This window comes from Bos javanicus, chromosome 24, assembly GCF_032452875.1.
Source record: "Bos javanicus breed banteng chromosome 24, ARS-OSU_banteng_1.0, whole genome shotgun sequence".
Lineage (NCBI taxonomy): Eukaryota > Metazoa > Chordata > Mammalia > Artiodactyla > Bovidae > Bos > Bos javanicus.
In genome coordinates, this window is record NC_083891.1 from 45,996,214 (window position 1) to 46,015,268 (window position 19,055).

General features: G+C 43.2%; 1 long non-coding RNA gene across 1 annotated transcript in view; it reads left to right on the top strand.

The window, feature by feature from the left end:
• Window positions 1-2,343: 2,343 nt before the first annotated feature.
• Window positions 2,344-19,055, top strand: part of LOC133237710 (uncharacterized) — a 485,111-nt gene continuing 468,399 nt past the window's right edge. Inside the window, exon 1 of the long non-coding RNA XR_009733311.1 lies at window positions 2,344-2,495. This is a non-coding gene — a long non-coding RNA (uncharacterized LOC133237710). The remainder of the gene's footprint in view (window positions 2,496-19,055) is intronic.

Here is a 19,055-nt window from a genome sequence, read left to right on the forward strand (position 1 = left end):
GGGCACGGGGAAGGCCCAGGGAGAGGGCTGGGAAGGAGGGGATGAGCTCTGCCTCCAAGCCCCAGGGTCAGGCAGAAAGTGCTGGAAAGGGCCCTGGAATCCCGGCCATGCCTTCCTCTCCCCCGGTCTTTTCCCACCTGTGTCTATTCACCTGTCTATGTTTTGGAGTTTTGATAGGTTAGTTCACCTCCGCTGTGGAGCCTTCCTAGATTTCATCAGGCGCAGAAGTTCCTCCCACTCTTCCTGTCTCAAATCCCATGGACAGAGGAGCCTGGTGTGCTACAGTCCGTGGGGTCACGAAGAGTCAGACGTGACTTAGCGGCTAGACAACAACAACAAAATTATAACTCTTAGGACACTGTCAAATTCTTCTCTCCTTCTAAACTGTGACCACCCAGGTGTAAGATTCCTAGTCCCCAGCATGGTGCCTGGCATAGAGGAGCTAGATGCTACATGGCAGTAATAAAATGAGATATCTCTAACATGTAAATAATAAAGAAAGAAAATGAAGTTGCTCAGTCGTGTCCAACTCTTTGCAACACCATGGACTGTAGCCTACCAGGCTCTAGGTCCATGGAATTTTCCAGGCAAGAGTACTGGAGTGGGTTGCCATTTCCTTCTCCATAAATAATAAAAACTGAAAGAAAAAAAAAAAGATTAATTTTTTTTTGTTTCTGGCTGTGCTGAGGGGCATGTTGGATCTTAGTTCCCAGACCAGGGGTCAAACCTGGGTTCCCTGCAGTGGAAGCACAGCATCCTCACCACTGAACTGCCAGGGAACTCCCTAACTTTTTTTTAATCTTAAAAGAAGTTTTAAAGATATCTCTCTTTAGAAGAATGTGCCAAAGATCTAACAGAAAATTCACACACCCAAAATGATATAACAATAACCCTTAAACAAGTGAAAATATTAAGAGAAGTGCTAATTAAAACTACACTGAGACATTTCTCATTCATCAGATTGGCAAAACTTCAGACTTTTGATAACCTGCTCTGTTGGTGAGGCAGTGGGGACACAGGTTGTCTTAGACGTTGCTGGGATTGCGGGACCCAAGACTCCACAATGGAGAATTTGTGAACACCTAAGAAAACTTCATACAGGGACTTCCCTGGTGGTCTGATGGTTAAGAATCCACCTTGCAATGCAGAGGATGCAGGTTTGATCCTTGGCTGGGGAACTAGAATCCATCATGCTGCGGAGCGACTAAGCCCATGCCCTGCAACTGAAGACTCCCTGAACCACACTGAGAAAGATCCCAGCCAAATAAATAAATAGAACAGAATTTCTCAAATGTAAGCAATAAAATGGGAGACTATTTCAAAGGAAAAAAATGCACACGGGCTCCCAGGATTTAAAGAAAAAAAAGAAAGAAAACAACATACAGGTTTGCCCTCTACTCAGTAACTGAACTGCAGAAACTTACACTGAAGAAGCGCCTGAGTGCTCAGTCTCTCAGCCATGACTGACTCTGCAGCCGCATGGACCAGGCTCCTCTGTCCATGGAATTGTTCAGGCAAGAATACTGGAGTGAGTTGCCGTTTCCTACTCCAGGGGATCTTCTCAACCCAGGGATCAACGTCTCTTGTGCCTCCTGTGTTGGCAGGTGGATTCTTTACCGCTGCACACCTGGGAAGCCCTTACTCTGAAGTTACAGGTCAACAACATGGAAATGAGTTAAATACACGTGGTTCATGGCAGTATGATTTGTGATTGCAAGCTATGGGAAATTACCTAAATGTCAAAGCCCTTAAGAGATTAGTTGAACATCCATTCAATGGATCCACATCGGCACAGCTGTGAAATGAGTGAGGAAGATCTCTTTGAACTGATATGAAGTGATTTTCGGGATATACTGTTAAATGACAAAAGCAAACTGCAAAAGAGAGCATATCGCATGTAAGAAACAGGGAAAGAAAACATAATGGTATCTGCTTACTTTTTTCAAAAGACACACAGGAAGGATAAACCAGAAGCTACTGAAATTGGCTATCTACAAAAGGGATGGTGGGAGAGGGCGGTTAGAGGGAAGTTTAGGGGAGTGCTGCTTCTCTGAGTGTACCTTTTATGTAGGTTGACTTTGGAAATTATGTTACTATTCCATACATTAAAAAATATATAGTATGAAATCAACCAGATGGAAGGAACTGTAAAACTGAGTTCAAATGAAAATAAATGGATCCTACCATATTTGAAATAAATGTAATAAATACACTGAAAGAAAAAAAAGTAATCCATGTAATTTTTGAACACAGTGCTTTGTCCCTCAATCTACAGACAAAAAGAACCAGAAATGGCTCAGATCAGATCAGATCGGTCGCTCAGTTGTGTCCGACTCTTTGCGACCCCATGAATCGCGGCACACCAGGCCTCCCTATCCACCACCAACTCCTGGAGTTCACTGAGACCCACGTCCATCGAGTCAGTGATGCCATCCAGCCATCTCATCCTCTGTGGTCCCCTTCTCCTCCTGACCCCAATCCCTCCCAGCATCAGAGTCTTTTCCAGTGAGTCAACTCTTCGCATGAGATGGCCAAAGTACTGGAGTTTCAGCTTTAGCTGAAAGAAATCCCAGGGCTGATCTCGTTCAGAATGGACTGGTTGGATCTCCTTGCAGTCCAAGGGACTCTCAAGAGTCTTCTCCAACACCACAGTTCAAAAGCATCAATTCTTCGGCACTCAGCCTTCTTCACAGTCCAACTCTCACATCCATACATGACCACAGGAAAAACCATAGCCTTGACTAGCCGGACCTTTGTTGGCAAAGTAATGTCTCTGCTTTTGAATATGCTCTCTAGGTTGGTCATAACTTTCCTTCCAAGGAGTAAGCGTCTTTTAATTTCATGGCTGCAGTCACCATCTGTAGTGATTTTGGAGCCCCAAAAATAAAGTCTGACACTGTTTCCACTGTTTCCCCATCTATTTCCCATGAAGTGATGGGACCGGATGCCATGATCTTCGTTTTCTGAATGTTGAGCTTTAAGCCAACTTTTTCACTCTCCACTTTCACTTTCATCAAGAGGCTTTTGAGTTCCTCTTCACTTTCTGTCATAAGGGTGGTGTCATCTGCATATCTGAGGTTATTGATATTTCTCCCGGAAATCTTGATTTCAGCTTGTGTTTCTTCCAGTCCAGCGTTTCTCATGATGTATTCTGCATATAAGTTAAATAAGCAGGGTGACAATATACAGCCTTGACGAACTCCTTTTGCTATTTGGAACCAGTCTGTTGTTCCATGTCCAGTTCTAACTGTTGCTTCCTGACCTGTATACAGATTTCTCAAGAGGCAGATCAGGTGGTCTGGTATTCCCATCTCCTTCAGAATTTTCCACAGTTTATTGTGATCCACACAGTCAAAGGCTTTGGCATAGTCAATAAAGCAGAAATAGATGTTTTTCTGGAACTCTCTTGCTTTTTCCATGATCCAGCAGATGTTGGCAATTTGATCTCTGGTTCCTCAGCCTTTTCTAAAACCAGCTTGAACATCAGGAAGTTCATGGTTCACATATTGCTGAAGCCTGGCTTGGAGAATTTTGAGCATTACTTTACTAGCGTGTGAGATGAGTGCAATTGTGCGGTAGTTTGAGCATTCTTTGGCATTGCCTTTCTTTGGGATTGGAATGAAAACTGACCTTTTCCAGTCCTGTGGCCACTGCTGAGTTTTCCAGATTTGCTGGCATATTGAGTGCAGCACTTTCAGAGCATCATCTTTCAGGATTTGGAATAGCTCAACTGGAATTCCATCACCTCCACTAGCTTTGCTCGTAGTGATGCTTTCTAAGGCCCACTTGACTTCACATTCCAGGATGTCTGGCTCTAGGTCAGTGATCACACCATCGTGATTATCTGGGTCATGAAGATCTTTTTTGTACAGTTCTTCTGTGTATTCTTGCCATCTCTTCTTAATATCTTCTGCTTCTGTTAGGTCCATACCATTTCTGTCCTTTATCGAGCTCATCTTTGCATGAAATGTTCCTTTGGTATCTCTGATTTTCTTGAAGAGATCCCTAGTCTTTCCCATTCTGTTATTTTCCTCTATTTCTTTGCATTGATCACTGAAGAAGGCTTTCTTATCTCTTCTTGCTATTCTTTGGAACTCTGCATTCAGATGTTTATATCTTTCCTTTTCTCCTTTGCTTTTCGCTTCTCTTCTTTTCACAGCTATTTGTAAGGCCTCCCCAGACAGCCATTTTGCTTTTTTGCATTTCTTTTCTATGGGAATGGTCTTGATCCCTATCTCCTGTACAATGTCACGAACCTCATTCCATAGTTCATCAGGCACTCTATCTATCAGATCTAGGCCCTTAAATCTATTTCTCACTTCCACTGTATAATCATAAGGGATTTAATTTAGGTCATACCTGAATGGTCTAGTGGTTTTCCCTACTTTCTTCAATTTAAGTCCGAATTTGGCAATAAGGGGTTCATGATCTGAGCTACAGTCAGCTCCTGGAGATAGAGCTTCTCCATCTTTGGCTGCATAGAATATAATCAATCTGATTTCGGTGTTGACCATCTGGTGATGTCCATGTATAGAGTCTTCTCTTGTGTTGTTGGAAGAGGGTGTTTGTTATGACCAGTGCATTTTCTTGGCAAAACTCAATCAGTCTTTGCCCTGCTTCATTCCATATTCCAAGGCCAAATTTGCCTGTTACTCCAGGTGTTTCTTGACTTCCTACTTTTGCATTCCAGTCCCCTATAATGAAAAGGACATCTTTTTTGGGTGTTAGTTCTAAAAGGTCTTGTAGGTCTTCATAGAACCATTCAACTTCAGCTTCTTCAGCATTACTGGTTGGGGCATAGACTTGATATTGTGATATTGTGATATTGTGTGACTTGTGATATTGAATGGTTTGCCTTGGAAACGAACAGAGATCATTCTGTCGTTTTTGAGATTGCATCCAAGTACTGCATTTCGGACTCTTTTTTTGACCATGACGGCCACTCTATTTCTTCTGAGGGATTCTTGCCTGCAGTAGTAGATATAATGGTCATCTGAGTTAAATTCACCCATTCCAGTCCATTTCAGTTTGCTGATTCCTAGAATGTCGACATTCATTCTTGCCATCTCTTGTTTGACCACTTCCAATTTGCCTTGATTCATGGACCTGACATTCCCGGTTCCTATGCAATATCGCTCTTTACAGCATCGGACCTTGCTTCTATCACCAGTCACATCCACAGCTGGGTATTCTTTTTGCTTTGACTCCGTCCCTTCATTCTTTCTGGAGTTATTTCTCCACTGATCTCCAGTAGCATATTGGGCACCTACTGACCTGGGGAGTTTCTCTTTCAGTATCCTATCATTTTGCCTTTTCATACTGTTCATGGGGTTCTCAAAGCAAGAATACTGAAGTGGTTTGCCATTCCTTTCTCCAGTGGACCACATTCTGTCAAATCTCTCCACCATGACCCGCCCGCCTTGGGTTGCCCCACAGGCATGGCTTAGTTTCATTGAGTTAGACAAGGCTGTGGTCCTAGTGTGATTAGATTGACTAGTTTTCTGTGAGTATGGTTTCAGTGTGTTTGCCCCCTGATGCCCTCTTGCAACACCTATCGTCTTACTTGGGTTTCTCTTACCTTGGGCGTGGGTATCTCTTCACGGCTGCTCCAGCAAAGCGCAGCCACTGCTCCTTACCTTGGACGAGGGGTATCTCCTCACCGCCGCCCTTCCTGACTTTCAACGTGGGATGGCTCCTCTAGGCCCTCCTGCGTCCGCGCAGCCACGGCTCCTTGGACGTGGAGTTGCTCCTCCTGGCCGCCGCCCCTGGCCTCGGGCGTAGGGGCGTGGGGTAGCTCCTCCCGCCCGTTGCCCCTGGCCTCAGCCTTGGGGCGTGGGTATCTCCTCCGGGTCGCCGCCCCTGACCTCAGACGCGGGGTAACTCCTCTCGTCGCCGCCCCTGACCTCGGACGCTGGGTATCTCCTCTCGTCGCCCCCCTGACCTTGGACGCGGGATAGCTCCTTTCAGCCGTTCCTGCGCTGTCGCAGCCTGGCACTCTCGGCCGCTGCCCCTGACCTCGGACGTGGGGTAACTCCTCTTGGCCGCCACCCTTCGGGCGTGGGGTCCTCCCGGCTTCTGCCCCTGACCTCGGACGTAGGGTGGCTCCGCTCATCTCTTACTAAACTTGCTTTTTGTAGTGGTATAAAGAACACTGGGGCAATTGACAAAATTGGAACATAGATTTAGGTTATAAAAGAAAAAGAGTTGCATTAATGTTACGAATTAACTGTTTACAATGTATCAAGTCCCCCAAATGTGATAACAATAAAATATTAAATAGTAGATGAAGATGGAAATTGGATAATAAAAGGCCCAGACACAGACTAGAAGGTTGCATGGGAGCCTGACACCCGTGGCAGCTGGAGTAGGTGGGCAAGGTTGCACGAATGAAGTGGGTTTAAGAGACGACATGGCAGAGGCTAAAGATTGCCTGGCCAGTATCCATCCCACCCTCCTTCCTTAGTGACAGAAACCTAGCACAGTGCCCGGTGGGAAAGACTACATTTCCCAGCCTCCCTTGAGGTTAGATGTGTCTAGGAGCTTTGCTTCTCTCAGTGGTACCTGGGACTTCTGGAAAAGCTCCTGAAGGGAGACTTGGGGGAGGTGTGCCTTTATCTCTCCTCCCACCTCCTTTCTTTCTGCTTTTGGGTAGATGTCGTGGTCCCTGAGGCAACCTTGGGTATTGGCTGTGCACACTGAGGATAGCAGAGTGAAAAAGGCAAAAGAAGCCTGAGTTCCTGGCAATTTATGGAATTACCAGACCAACCCTGGATCGCTCACCTTCAAACTTTACCCAAATAGAATATACCCTTGGGTATTTGAGCCATTTTTATTAGGGGAGTATGAGGGGTCACTTATATGCAGCTAAAGCCAACCTTGATACTGATGAAAAGGATTGGAAGGTAGAGGGCAGAAAGGGCCCTGGACAGAAGGGTGGAGATTATGCCTAAGAAAAGCCTGGAGAAGGCCAAATGCACTAGGTGGAGGTAATGGGAGGTAAAGCTGGGATGGTTGGTGGGGGCCAGACTGTGGACAGCCTTAAAGGAACCTGAGTGCCACTAGCCTGCTGGCAACCTTTGCTAAGTTGCTTTCTTTCTCCTGGGCTGGAATTTACTTGGATCAGAAACTTTTAACCTGAACTTCCTAGACAGACTTCATGGAGTCCAAGAACCTCCTACCAAATCACAGAAGGTTTGTAATTGATCTATGTGTATTTTTCTGGAAAGAGGCCCGCAACTTTAATCAGACTCTCTAAGAGGTGGGTAGTTCCCAAAGAGTTAAAAATCACTGCCCAGATGCTTCCAGCAAGACAGGTCTCTCACTAACTTAATTATGTGGGCTCCTAGGAGTCTTTGGTGTTTAGAGGAGTAGTAAAATTTTTAGGTACCTGAAAAAGTTTTAGGTACCTGAAATTTCTTATTAATCTGGTAACAAATAACTTGTAGAAAATGTATTTTAAAAGAAGAAAAGCACAAAAAAGAAAAACATCCCCATAATTATTCCGCCTTGTTAGTCGAAATGCTTGGCTGGATGAATCACATGTTGGAATCAAGATTGCCAGGAGATAAAGATCTAAATGTAAGACCAGAAACTATAAAACTCTTAGAGGAAAACATAGGCAGAACACTCTCTTATATAAATCACAGCAAGAGCCTCAATGACCCACCTCCCAGAGTAATGGAAATAAAAGCAAAAATAAACAAATGGGATCTAATTAAACTTAAAAGCTTTTGTACAATGAAGGAAACTATAAGCAAGGTGAAAAGGAAGCCTTCAGAATGAGAGAAAATAATAGAAAATGAAACAACTGACAAAGAATTAATCTCCAAAATATACAAGCAGCTCATGCAGCTTAATACCAGAAAAATAAATGACCCAATCAAAAAATGGCCCAAAGACCTAAACAGACATTTCTCCAAAGAAGACATACAGATGGCTAACAAGCACATGAAAAGATGTTCAACATCACTCATTATCAGAGAAATGCAAATCAAAACCACAATGAGGTACCATTTCACGCCAGTCAGAATGGCTGCGATCCAAAAGTCTACAAGCAATAAATGCTGGAGAGGGTGTGGAGAAAAGGGAACCCTCTTACACTGTTGGTGGATATGTAAACTAGTACAACTGCTATGGAGAACAGTGTGGAGATGCCTTAAAAAACTGGAAAGAGAACAGCCATACAACCCAGCAATCCCACTGCTGGGCATACACACCAAGAAAACCAGAATTGAAAGAGACTCCTTTACCCCAATGTTCATTGCAGCACTGTCTACAATAGCTAGGACATGGAACAGAGAAGGCAATGGCAACCCACTCCAGTACTCTTGCCTGGAAAATCCCATGGACAGAGGACCCTGGTAGGCTGCAGTCCATGGGGTTGCTAAGAGTCGGATATGACTGAGCGACTTCACTTTCACTTTTCACTTTCATGCATTGGAGAAGGAAATGGCAACCCACTCCAGTGTTCTTGCCTGGAGAATCCCAGGGATGGGGGAGCCTGGTGGGCTGCCGTTTATGGGGTCACACAGAGTCGGACACGACTGAAACAACTTAGCAGCAGCAGCAGCAGTAGCAGCAGCAGCAGAACATGGAAGCAACCTGGATGTCCATCAGCAGACGAATGGATAAGAAAGTTGTGGTACATATACACAATGGAATGTTACTCAGCTATAAAAGAGTTCATTTGAGTCAGTTCTAATGAGGTGGATGAAACTGGAGCCTATTATACAGAATGAAGTAAGTCAGAAAGAAAAACACCAATACAATATATTAACCCACATATATGGAATTTAGAAAGATGGTAATGAAAACCCTATATGCAAGACAGCAAAAGAGACACAGATGTAAAGAACAGACTTTTGGACTCTGTGGGAGAAGGTGAGGGTGGGATGATTTGAGAGAATAGCACTGAAACATGTATATTACCATATGTGAAATAGATGACCAGTCTTAGTTTGATGCATTAACAGGGCACTCAAAGCCGGTGCACTGGGACAACCCAGAGGGATGGGATGGGGATTTTGGATGGGGGGACACATGTACACCTGTGGCTGATTCATATCATTGTATGGCAAAAACCACCACAATATTGTAAAGTAAATAGCCTCCAATTAAAGTAAAAAAAAAAAAAAAAAGATTGCTGGGAGAAATATCAACAACCTCAGCTATGCAAATGACACCACCCTAATGGCAGAAAGTGAAGAGTAACTAAAGAGCCTCTTGATGAGTGTGAAATAAGAGAGTGAAAAAGGTGGCTTAAACCCAACATTCAAAAAACTAAGATCTTGGCAACTAGTACAGTCATTTCATAGCAAATAGAAGGGGAAAAAATAGAAACAGTGGCATTTTTTATATTCTTGGGCTCCAAAATCACCGCATACAGTGACTGCAGCCACGAAATTAGAGGACGCTTGCTCCTTGGAAGAAAAGCTATGACAAACCTAGACAGCATATTAAAAAGCAGAGACATCACTTTGCTGACAAAGGTCTGTATTGTAAAAGGTATGGTTTCTCCAGTAGTCATGAATGAATGTGAGAGTTGGACCATAAAGAAAGCTGAATGACAAAGAATTGATGTTTTCAAACTGTGATGCTGGAGAAGACTTTTGAGAGTCCCTTGGACTGCAAGGAGATCAAACCAGTCAATCTTAAAGGAAACCAACCCTGAATATTCATTGGAAGGACCAAGGCTGAAGCTGAAGCTCCAGTACTTCAGCCACCTGATTCAAAGAGCTGATTCATCGGGAAAGACCCTGATGCTCGGAAAGATTGAGGGCAGGAGGAGAAGGGGGTGACAGAGGATGAGATGGTTGGATGGCATCACCAACTCAATGGACATGAGTTTGAGCAAACTCTGGGAGATAGTGAAGGATACTCTTTTTTTAAATTTTTTTCCCATGTAGAACATTGCTCCGTCCATGGGGTCGCTAGCAATCGGACACGACTAAAGCGACTTCACTTTCACTTTTCACTTTCATGCACTGGAGAAGGAAATGGCAACCCACTCCAGTGTTCTTGCCTGGAGAATCCCAGGGACGGGGGAGCCTGGTGGGCTGCCGTCTCTGGGGTTGCACAGAGTCGGACACGACTGAAGTGACTTAGCAGCAGCAGCAGCATTTTATATATAGTAGTGTATATATGTCAGTTCCAACCTCCCAATTTATTCCTCTCCCTCCTTATCCCCTGGTATTGGTAAGTTTGTTTTCTACATCTACTCTACTTCTGTTTTGTAACTCAGTTCGTTTGTATCCTTTTTATGTTCCACATATAAATGATATCATATGATATTTGTCTTTCTGACTTACTTCACTCAGTATGACAATTTCTAGGTCCATCCATGTTTCTGCAAATGGCATTTTTCTGTCCTTTTTCATGGTGAGTAATATTCCGTTGTATACGTGTACCGCATCTTCTTTATCCATTTCTCTGTTAATGGATATCTAGGTTGCTTCCATGTCCTAGCTAATGTGAATCGTGCTGCAGTGAACACTGGGGTGCATATATCTTCTTAAAATATGGTGTTCTCTGGGTATATGCCTAGGAGTGGGATTGCTGAGACATATGGTAGTTCTGTTTTTAGTTTTTAGGAACCTCCGTACTGTTTTCCACGTCCCTGGTGGCTCAGACGGTAAAGCGTCTGTCTACAATGTGGGAGACTCAGGTTCAATCCCTGGGTTGGGAAGATCCCCTGGAGAAGGAAATGGCAATCCACTCCAGTACTATTGCCTGGAAAATCCCATGGACAGAGGAGCCTGGTAGGCTACAGTCCATGGTGTTGCAAACAGTCGGACATGACTAAGCGACTTCACTTCACATACTGTTTTCCATAGCGGCTGTACCAATTTATATTCCCACCAGTAGTATAGAAGGTTTCCCTTTCTCTGTACTCACTCCAACATTTTTTGATTGATTGCAATTCCAATGGTATTAGGTGATACCTCACTGTAGTTTTGATATGCATTTCTCTAATAATTAGTGATGTTGAGCATCTTTTCATGTGCTTTTGGGTCATTTATATGTCTTCTTTGGAGAAAAGTCTATTTAGATCTTCCATTCGTTTATTGATTGAGTTTGTTGGGGTTTTTTGATATTGAGCTGGATGAACTGTTTATATATTTTGGAGATTAATCCCTTGTCAGTTGCTTTGTTTGTAAATGTTGTCTCCCATTATGAGGGTTGTCTTTTTGTTTTGTTTATGGTTTCCTTTGCTGTGCAAAGTCTTAAGTTTAATTAGATCCCATTTATTTATTTTTGTTTTTATTTTTATTACTTTAACGGATATACCAAAAAAGATCTTGCGTGATTTATGTCAAGTGTTTTGCCTATGTTTTCCTCTAAGAGTTTTATAGTGTTTCACTTTACATTTAGATCTTTAATCCCTTTTGAGTTTATTTTTGTATATGGTTAAGCCTCATCTCTTCATGGCAAATAGAATGGGAAAAGGTGGAAGCAGTAACAGATTTCCTCTTCTTGGGCTCCCAAATCACTGCAGATGGTCATTTCTTTTTCTTCTTCGATTGCGTGGCTAGGAATTTCAAAACTCTGTTGCATAGTAGTGGTGGGAGTGGACATCTTTGTCTTATTCCTGATCTTAGAAGAAATGCTTTCAGCTTTTTAACATTGTGAATGATATTTGCTGTGGATTTGTCACATTATGACCTTTATTATGTTGAGGTAAATTCCTTCCATGCCCACGCCCACTTTCTGGAGTTTTTTTTTTTTTTAATCATAAATGGGTGTTGAATTTTTTCAAAAGCTTTTTTGCATCTGTTGAGATGATCGTATGGTTTTATTCTTCAATTTGTTAATATGGTATATCACATTGACTGATTTGTGTATACTGAGGAATCCTTGCCTGCCTGGGATAAATCCCACTTGATCATGGTGTATGATCCATTTAATGTGCTGTTGGATTCAGCTTGCCAGTATTTTGTTGAGGATTTTTTTGCATCTATGTTCATCAGTGATATTGACCTGTAGTTTTCCTTTTTTGTGATATGTTTTTCCAGTTTTGGTATCAGGGTGATGGTGGCCTTGTAGAATGAGCTCAGGAATATTCCTTCCTCTGCAATTTTTGGAAGAGTTTGAGAAGACCAGATGCTAGCTCTTCTCTAAATGCTTGATAGAATTTGCCTGTGAAGTCATCTAGTCCTGAGTTTAGTGTTTATTGGAAGATTTTTAAAAAGTATTTATTTTAGACTGTGCTGGGCCTTCATTTCTGTGCAGGCTCTTCTCTAGTTGTGGCAAGTAGGGGGCTACTCTCTCGTTGCGGTGTGTAGATTTCTCACTGCAGGGGCTTCTTCTGTGGGGCAGCACAAGCTCTAGGGCATGTGGGCTCAGTAGCTGTGGCTCCTGGGCTCTAGAGCACAGGCTCAATAGTTGTGGCACACGGGCTTAGTTGTTCTGAGGCAAGTGGGATCTTCCTGGACCAGGGATTGAGCCTGTGTCTCCTGCATTGGCAGGTGGATTCTTTACCACTGAGCCACCAGAAAAGCCTCTGTTGGAAGATTTTTCATCACAGATTTTTAACACAAATCACAAATTTCAATTTCATTACTTGTGATTGGTCTGTTTATATTTTCTATGTCTTCCTGGTTCAGTCCTGGAAGATTGCATCTTTCTAAGAATTTGTCCATTTCTTCCACGTTGTCCATTTTATTGGCATATAGGTGTTCCTAGGAGTCTCTTACTTTTTGTATTTCTGTAGTGTCCGCTGTGACTTTTCCTTTTTCATTTCTAATGTTATTGATTTGAATTCCCCTCCCTTTTTTTCTTGAGCCTGGCTAAAGGTTCATTAATTTTGTTTATCTTCTCAAACTGCCAACTTTTAGTTTCTTCAATCTTTGCTATTGTTTTCTTTGTTTCTATTTCATTTATTTCTGCTCTGATCTTTACCATTTCTTTCCTTCTACTAACTTTGGATTTTGGTTGTTCTTCTTTCTCTAGTTGCTTTAGGAGTAAGGTTAGGTTATTTATTAGAGACTTTTCTTGTTTCTTGAGGTAAGATTGTATTGCTATAAAATTCTCTTAAAACTGCTTTTGCTGCATCCCATAGGTTTTGGATCATCCTGTTTTCATTGTCGTTTGTCTTTAGGTAAGTTTAGAATTTCCTCTTTGATTTATTTAGTGATCCATTGGTTATTTAGCAACATATTGTTTAACCTCCATGTGTTCATGTTTTTTACAGTTTTTTTTTTTTTTTTTCCTGTAACTGCATTCTAATCTTATAGTGTTGTGGTTGGAAAAGATGCTTGATATGATCTCAAGTTTCTTAAATTTACCAAGGCTTGATTTGTGACCCAAGATGTGATCTGTCCTGTAATTGAGAAGACAGTGTATCTGCTGCTTTTGGATGGAATGTCCTACAAATATCTGGTCTAATGTGTCACTTAAGGCTTGTGTTTCCCCACTAATTTTCTGTCTGGGTGATTACCCACTGGTGTAAGTGGGGTGCTAAAGTCCCCCATTATTATTCTGTTATTGTCAATTTCTCCTTTTATGGCTCTTAGCATTTGCCTTATACATTGAGGTGCTCCTATGGTGGGTGCATATATGTTCACAATTGCTCTGTCTCCTTGGATTGATCCCTTAATCATTTTGTAATGTGCTTCTTTGTCTCTTGTAACAGTCTTTATTTTAAAAGTCTGTTGTGTCTGATAGGAGTATTGAAGTATTTTTCTCTGACATTTATTTTCTTGGTTGCAGAATATCCAATAGACAAAAATCTTTGCTCTTTTGCTCCAGTGACAGAGAGTTTTAATGGTGGGTGTGGTGGGGACACTAGATTAGTAAGAATCTGACATTGTGCAAAGCTCCAGGAGACTGACTGAAAGAAGTGAGCCCATCTGGTAGATGGGAAAAATGAGGCACAAATGGTGATGTGCCTTCTAAGCTGTTTTCCAGACATTAACAGAGAAATTGTGACCCAAGTGTTCTGAACTCCACCACCTGTGTGATGAGTCCGTTCTGAGAGGCAGCTTCCCTGGGGGGTCTCCATCTCTGATCCTCAGGCTGTGACTTGGGGTACCCCCCCATCCTGGGACAGTGGGACCTATACTTCTCTGATCTCTCAGCCACGGGAGCTGTGAAGTTGGGAGAAGGAGGATCCTTGTGGTCCAGGGAGGAGCCTCTGGCTGAGCAGTTCTGTCCAGGCTGCAGGGGTGAGGGACGGGGGATTGGGGTAGAAGGAGAACCTCTTTACCTTCTAGTGAACTTGGGCTGGAGGACTTGCTGCGAGCCCAGCAGAAAAGCCCAACAGGGCAGGTTGGCCTCCTCTCCCCTGCCAGAGGGCCTCTTCACTGCAAGGGGCCGAAGGGGCCCTCAGGCACAGCTGCTCAGCGATGCTCAGGGGACAGGTGGCCAACTGAGGAGCTGGGGTAGAGTGCAGGGTTGAGGAGAGCTCAGAGCCTCTGATCCACATGAATGTTGCTCTTTCCCCCAGAAGAGGGGCACCCAGGCGGAGTCTGGAGCTCCAATCTTTATGCTCCTTTCCCTCAGATAGAAGTGACTGGGATGGGTATACAAAGAAAGAAGGGTCAAGGACTGAGAGCCTCCTGTTGTCGAGCTGGGCGGTATGGCCTAGAGATTAACTCCTGCCTCTGCCCCAGAGTTTGGGATGTAGCCTTGCTCTACCACATCCTGGTTCTGTGACCTTGGGCACGTGACTTAACCTCAGTGCCTCCAAGTCCCCCCTCTGCAATATACAGCATAACAGAACTCAGTCATAGAGCGGAAGAGGGTTAACTAAGATAGCAGTGTCAAGTTCTCGGAACAATAGTAAAGGGGAGAGATTACTACGATTTGCCTGTTATCCACATGCAGTGCCTTAGGCCTCAGTTTGACTAGTCTAATGGTGGAATTGCTGATGCTCTTCCAACAGGGAACATTTTAGGGACAAGGAGTTCTCAGGGCCTCTGTCAAGCTTGTACGTTTGAAGGTAGATCCAGCCCTATGACCCTTGGAACACATGGATCAGTTTAGAGCAGGGACTGAAATTTGCCTCCATAAGACTGAGCTCAATGTACAGCTTAATACATGCAGATTGGCCAGGAATCTACCTGCTGAGAGCCAACTTAGACTCTGTATGTGTGTGCGTCTAAGAGGCAACTTGTACGTCTAAACTTCGTGCTTCTGTTTCCTTGGTCTTCAGTTGTCACTGGCAGTGCCTGTCTAGCTACGGAAGGCATTCCCAGGCCTCTCTTCTGCCTTCACCTAGGTGGAGCCATGTGATGAGTTCCTGTCAAAGGCACAGAGGCAAAATAATGGCTCACTTCAAAGACAAGAAGTGAAGTTAAAAAGCAGGCGTGCCTTCTCCCTGCTTTCCTCCGCACTTGCCAAGGGGAAGTCGGCAAATTGTTAGGAACCTGGGACCCTAAATCACCAGATGGGAAATTTTACATGCCTGCCAGTCAGGAACACCCACTGCCATGGACTGAATGTCTATGCTCCCACCCCACCCCAGTTCCTATGTTGAAACTCCAATCACCAATGTGATAGTATTTGAAGATGGGGCCTTTGGGAGTTAATTAAGTCATGAGAGTGGGGCCTTCATGAATGGGATTAGTGCCCTTACATCTCTCTGCCATATGAGCACACAGTGAGAAGACAGTAGTGAGAAGACAGCTGTCTATGAACCAGGAAGCAGGTTCTCACCAGGCACCAAATCTACCAGCACTAGATCTTTGGACTTCCACGAACTAGCTTCTAGCACGAAGAGACAAATGTTTGTTGTTTAAGCTGCCAATCTATGGTATTTTGTTATAGCAGCCTGAGCTAAGATACTCACTTTTTGATAAGGAGAGATATATTCTGATACATTTGAGGTTTATTTGTTACAATGGCTCATATTAGTCTAATATGGAGGAAATGGGATTAGGGAAGGTTTCACAGAGAAGTTAAAGCTCAAGCAAGTTTGAAGGATGAGTAGAAACTGCAGGAGTGGAATCAGGGTGGGAAGAATGGAGGGCAGATTTCTGCTCAATATAGGAAAGAATTATGGAGTGGTGAGAGTTAGCTGTATAAAATCTCTATGAAGCAGCGAGCTCCTTGCTCTTGGGGGTATATAAGCAGAGGCTGTCAGGAGTGTTATCCTGGGAAGCATGCAGGGCTAGCTGTCTTGTGCTGTCCCCATCAGTTCTGTGGTCCCCATCAGCTTCCGGAAGGAAGGGATGAGCTGCCCCACAAGGTTGCCCAGAGTATCCCACGCCTTTCTTCAGGGCTTTCAGAACCTGAAGCAACAGCCCACTGTTAACTCCCCACTGTGGCCATGTTAACTGGGTATACTGAGAAGCCACCTACAGTTCCCAACATTGTGGCCAGGCTGTCTGTGTTCCAGAAATCTCTGTGTGAGCCAGTTGTTTGGAACTCAGAATGCATTTTCCCATAGAAACCGAGTTATAAATGATGGTTGATTTTTCAGGCCAGTCCACAAATTTCTATTTAACTCATAATGTTCCTGAAGTGTGTCACTAACAGAGCAATGTTAACTGCACTTGGTCACCATTTACAGTGTAGTTTCTGTGGGAAAATGCATTTTATTTTCCAGTTTGGAAGGCAAGCGTGCATCTCACTTCTAGGTAGCATCAGAGGGCCGGAGACACCTTAGGGAGACTGGGGAATGCGGTGAGTATTTGGGGTACTAGGAACTCCTTGCTTCTCCCCCACAGTGGACAGAGGGCTCCATGCTCCAGAGGTTCTGAGGCAGGGAACAATGGGCCAAGTTCCAGCAGTGAGAGTGGGCAGGGCCCGGGACTCAGACACAAATGCCTCTCCCACCTTGTTGGAGCAGATCAGTCATGGTGCCTGCACACTCTCAATGGCCCTACTCAAGGAAACAACTGAACCCTGACTGGTCCAGGAAGGCCCCTGATTGCAGGCAGCCCACATGCAAACCACTTGGTGACCAGCTGGAGGGAAGAGCTCTGCTCCTTAGGGGTGATGGAGTTGTGCAGAGTCGATCCACTTGGTTGCCTTCAGGATTTGGACTGTGGAATAGAAAGGCACTAGGTCAGCTGGCAGCAGGAAGGACTGGATTAGAGACACATTTATTAGTCAGGGCTCCAGGATGCAAGCAAATGGCACTGACTCTAGCTGATCAAACAGAAAAGATGTTTCTGAAAGCCATGCTGGCTTAAACATCGTAGCAAGCTTTGTCAGTGCCCTGCCCAGACCCCAAACACTGAAGACTGCACACTGAGACAATGGACAGACCTCTGGCTACAGGGAGCTCGCTTGCTTGTTTGCAGGATAAACAAGTGCTGGAGAGAGCCTTCCCTGGTGGTCCAGTGGGTAAGATTCTGCGCTCCCAGTGCACATACTGCAACCAGGTCCAAGTGCCACAACTACTGAGCATGCGTGCTGCAGCTGGAGGCGTCTACGCACTGCAGTGAAGACCCAGAGGCGCCAAGAGAAAAAAAAGTGCCGAAGAGTTCATGCCCCTGGAAGCAACTCTCAACTGATGACAAATGGAAAGCCGGTGAATAAATATCCCCGCTCTCCCTTTCCTCAACTGATATGACGTTGAGGCATATTCTTTTTTTTTCCAAAGAGACTTTAGAAATCCCATGTATCTGGAACTTAAATGTCCACTTTTAAATGATGGGTGTATCTAAGAAGCCATACAAGGAAAATTAGAAAATATTTGTAACAGAATAAAAATGAAAAGAAAATTTACCAGAATTTGTTGCATGCAGCTGAAGCTGCTCAATGCATTTAAATACAATGTGGAGTCTTGAATAAGGTATGAAAACAATGGACACTAAATTTTGTGAAATTTGAACAAAATCTGTACTTCAGTTGATAATACTGTACCACAGGTTAACTTCTTTACTGTGTGTCACATAGTATTTCTTTATATTCTCAGAACTGGATTAGAAGTTTCAAGCCTCATTCAATTTTTTTTTTTAAATCACTAAGATAATAAACTTTCTAGACATTCAACAGTAATACTAGACGCCAAAATAGATGGAACTATATCAAAGTTTTGAGTCAATATAAATTAGAAACCTAGCATTCTATTCATAGTAGGTCAAAAAAGTAAAATAAAAATGTCATAAATTTTTTAGCTAAGCAAAACTTCACAAGTTTTCTAAAATATATATATATTATACATACTAATTTTATATATGTATACAACAGCTTTTCTACTATACTTGATAAAGGCTTGAGAAAGAACATAAAAAAAAAAGAGAGAGAAATTGGAAAACATAAACTAAATGAAATGGGAGCACTGAACATGAAATTGAAAAAGTGAAAAAAACTAGATAAAAGCAAAAGAGCATCACATAGGCCAGGTGTTCCTAAACATGATGCTCATTAGAAACGCATCTGAAGCTTTAGAGAAAAAAAGCAATATCTGGGCATTTGTATTTTTCAAAAAATTCCAGGATAATTCTGGTATGCATTTGGATTTTAAAAAGTGATTACAGGTTTTTCTATTAAATAGTAGTTTTGATGATATAGAATTCTATTATATTCTGTTGACCAAACATAATACAATGGTATTAAGCAAATAATAGTTACAAGCCTTTGACTGTGTGGATCACAACAAACTGTGGAAAATTCTTAAAGAGATGGGAATACCAGACCACCTGACCTGCCTCTTGAGAAATCTGTATGCAGGTCAGGAAGCAACAGTTAGAACTGGACATGGAACAACAGACTGGTTCCAAATAGGAAAAGGAGTACGTCAAGGCTATATATTGTCACCCTGCTTATTTAACTTACATGCAGAGTACATCATGAGAAACGCTGGGCTGGAAGAAGCACAAGCTGGAATCAAGATTGCTGGGAGAAATATCAATCACCTCAGATATGCAGATGACACCACCCTTATGGCAGAAAGTGAAGAGGAACTCAAAAGCCTCTTGATGAAAGTGAAAGAGGAGAGTGAAAAAGTTGGCTTAAAGCTCAACATTCAGAAAACGAAGATCATGGTATCTGGTCCCATCACTTCATGGGAAATAGATGGGGAAACAGTGGAAAGAGTGTCAGACTTTATTTTTGGGGCTCCAAAATCACTGCAGATGGTGACTGCAGCAATGAAATTAAAGAAG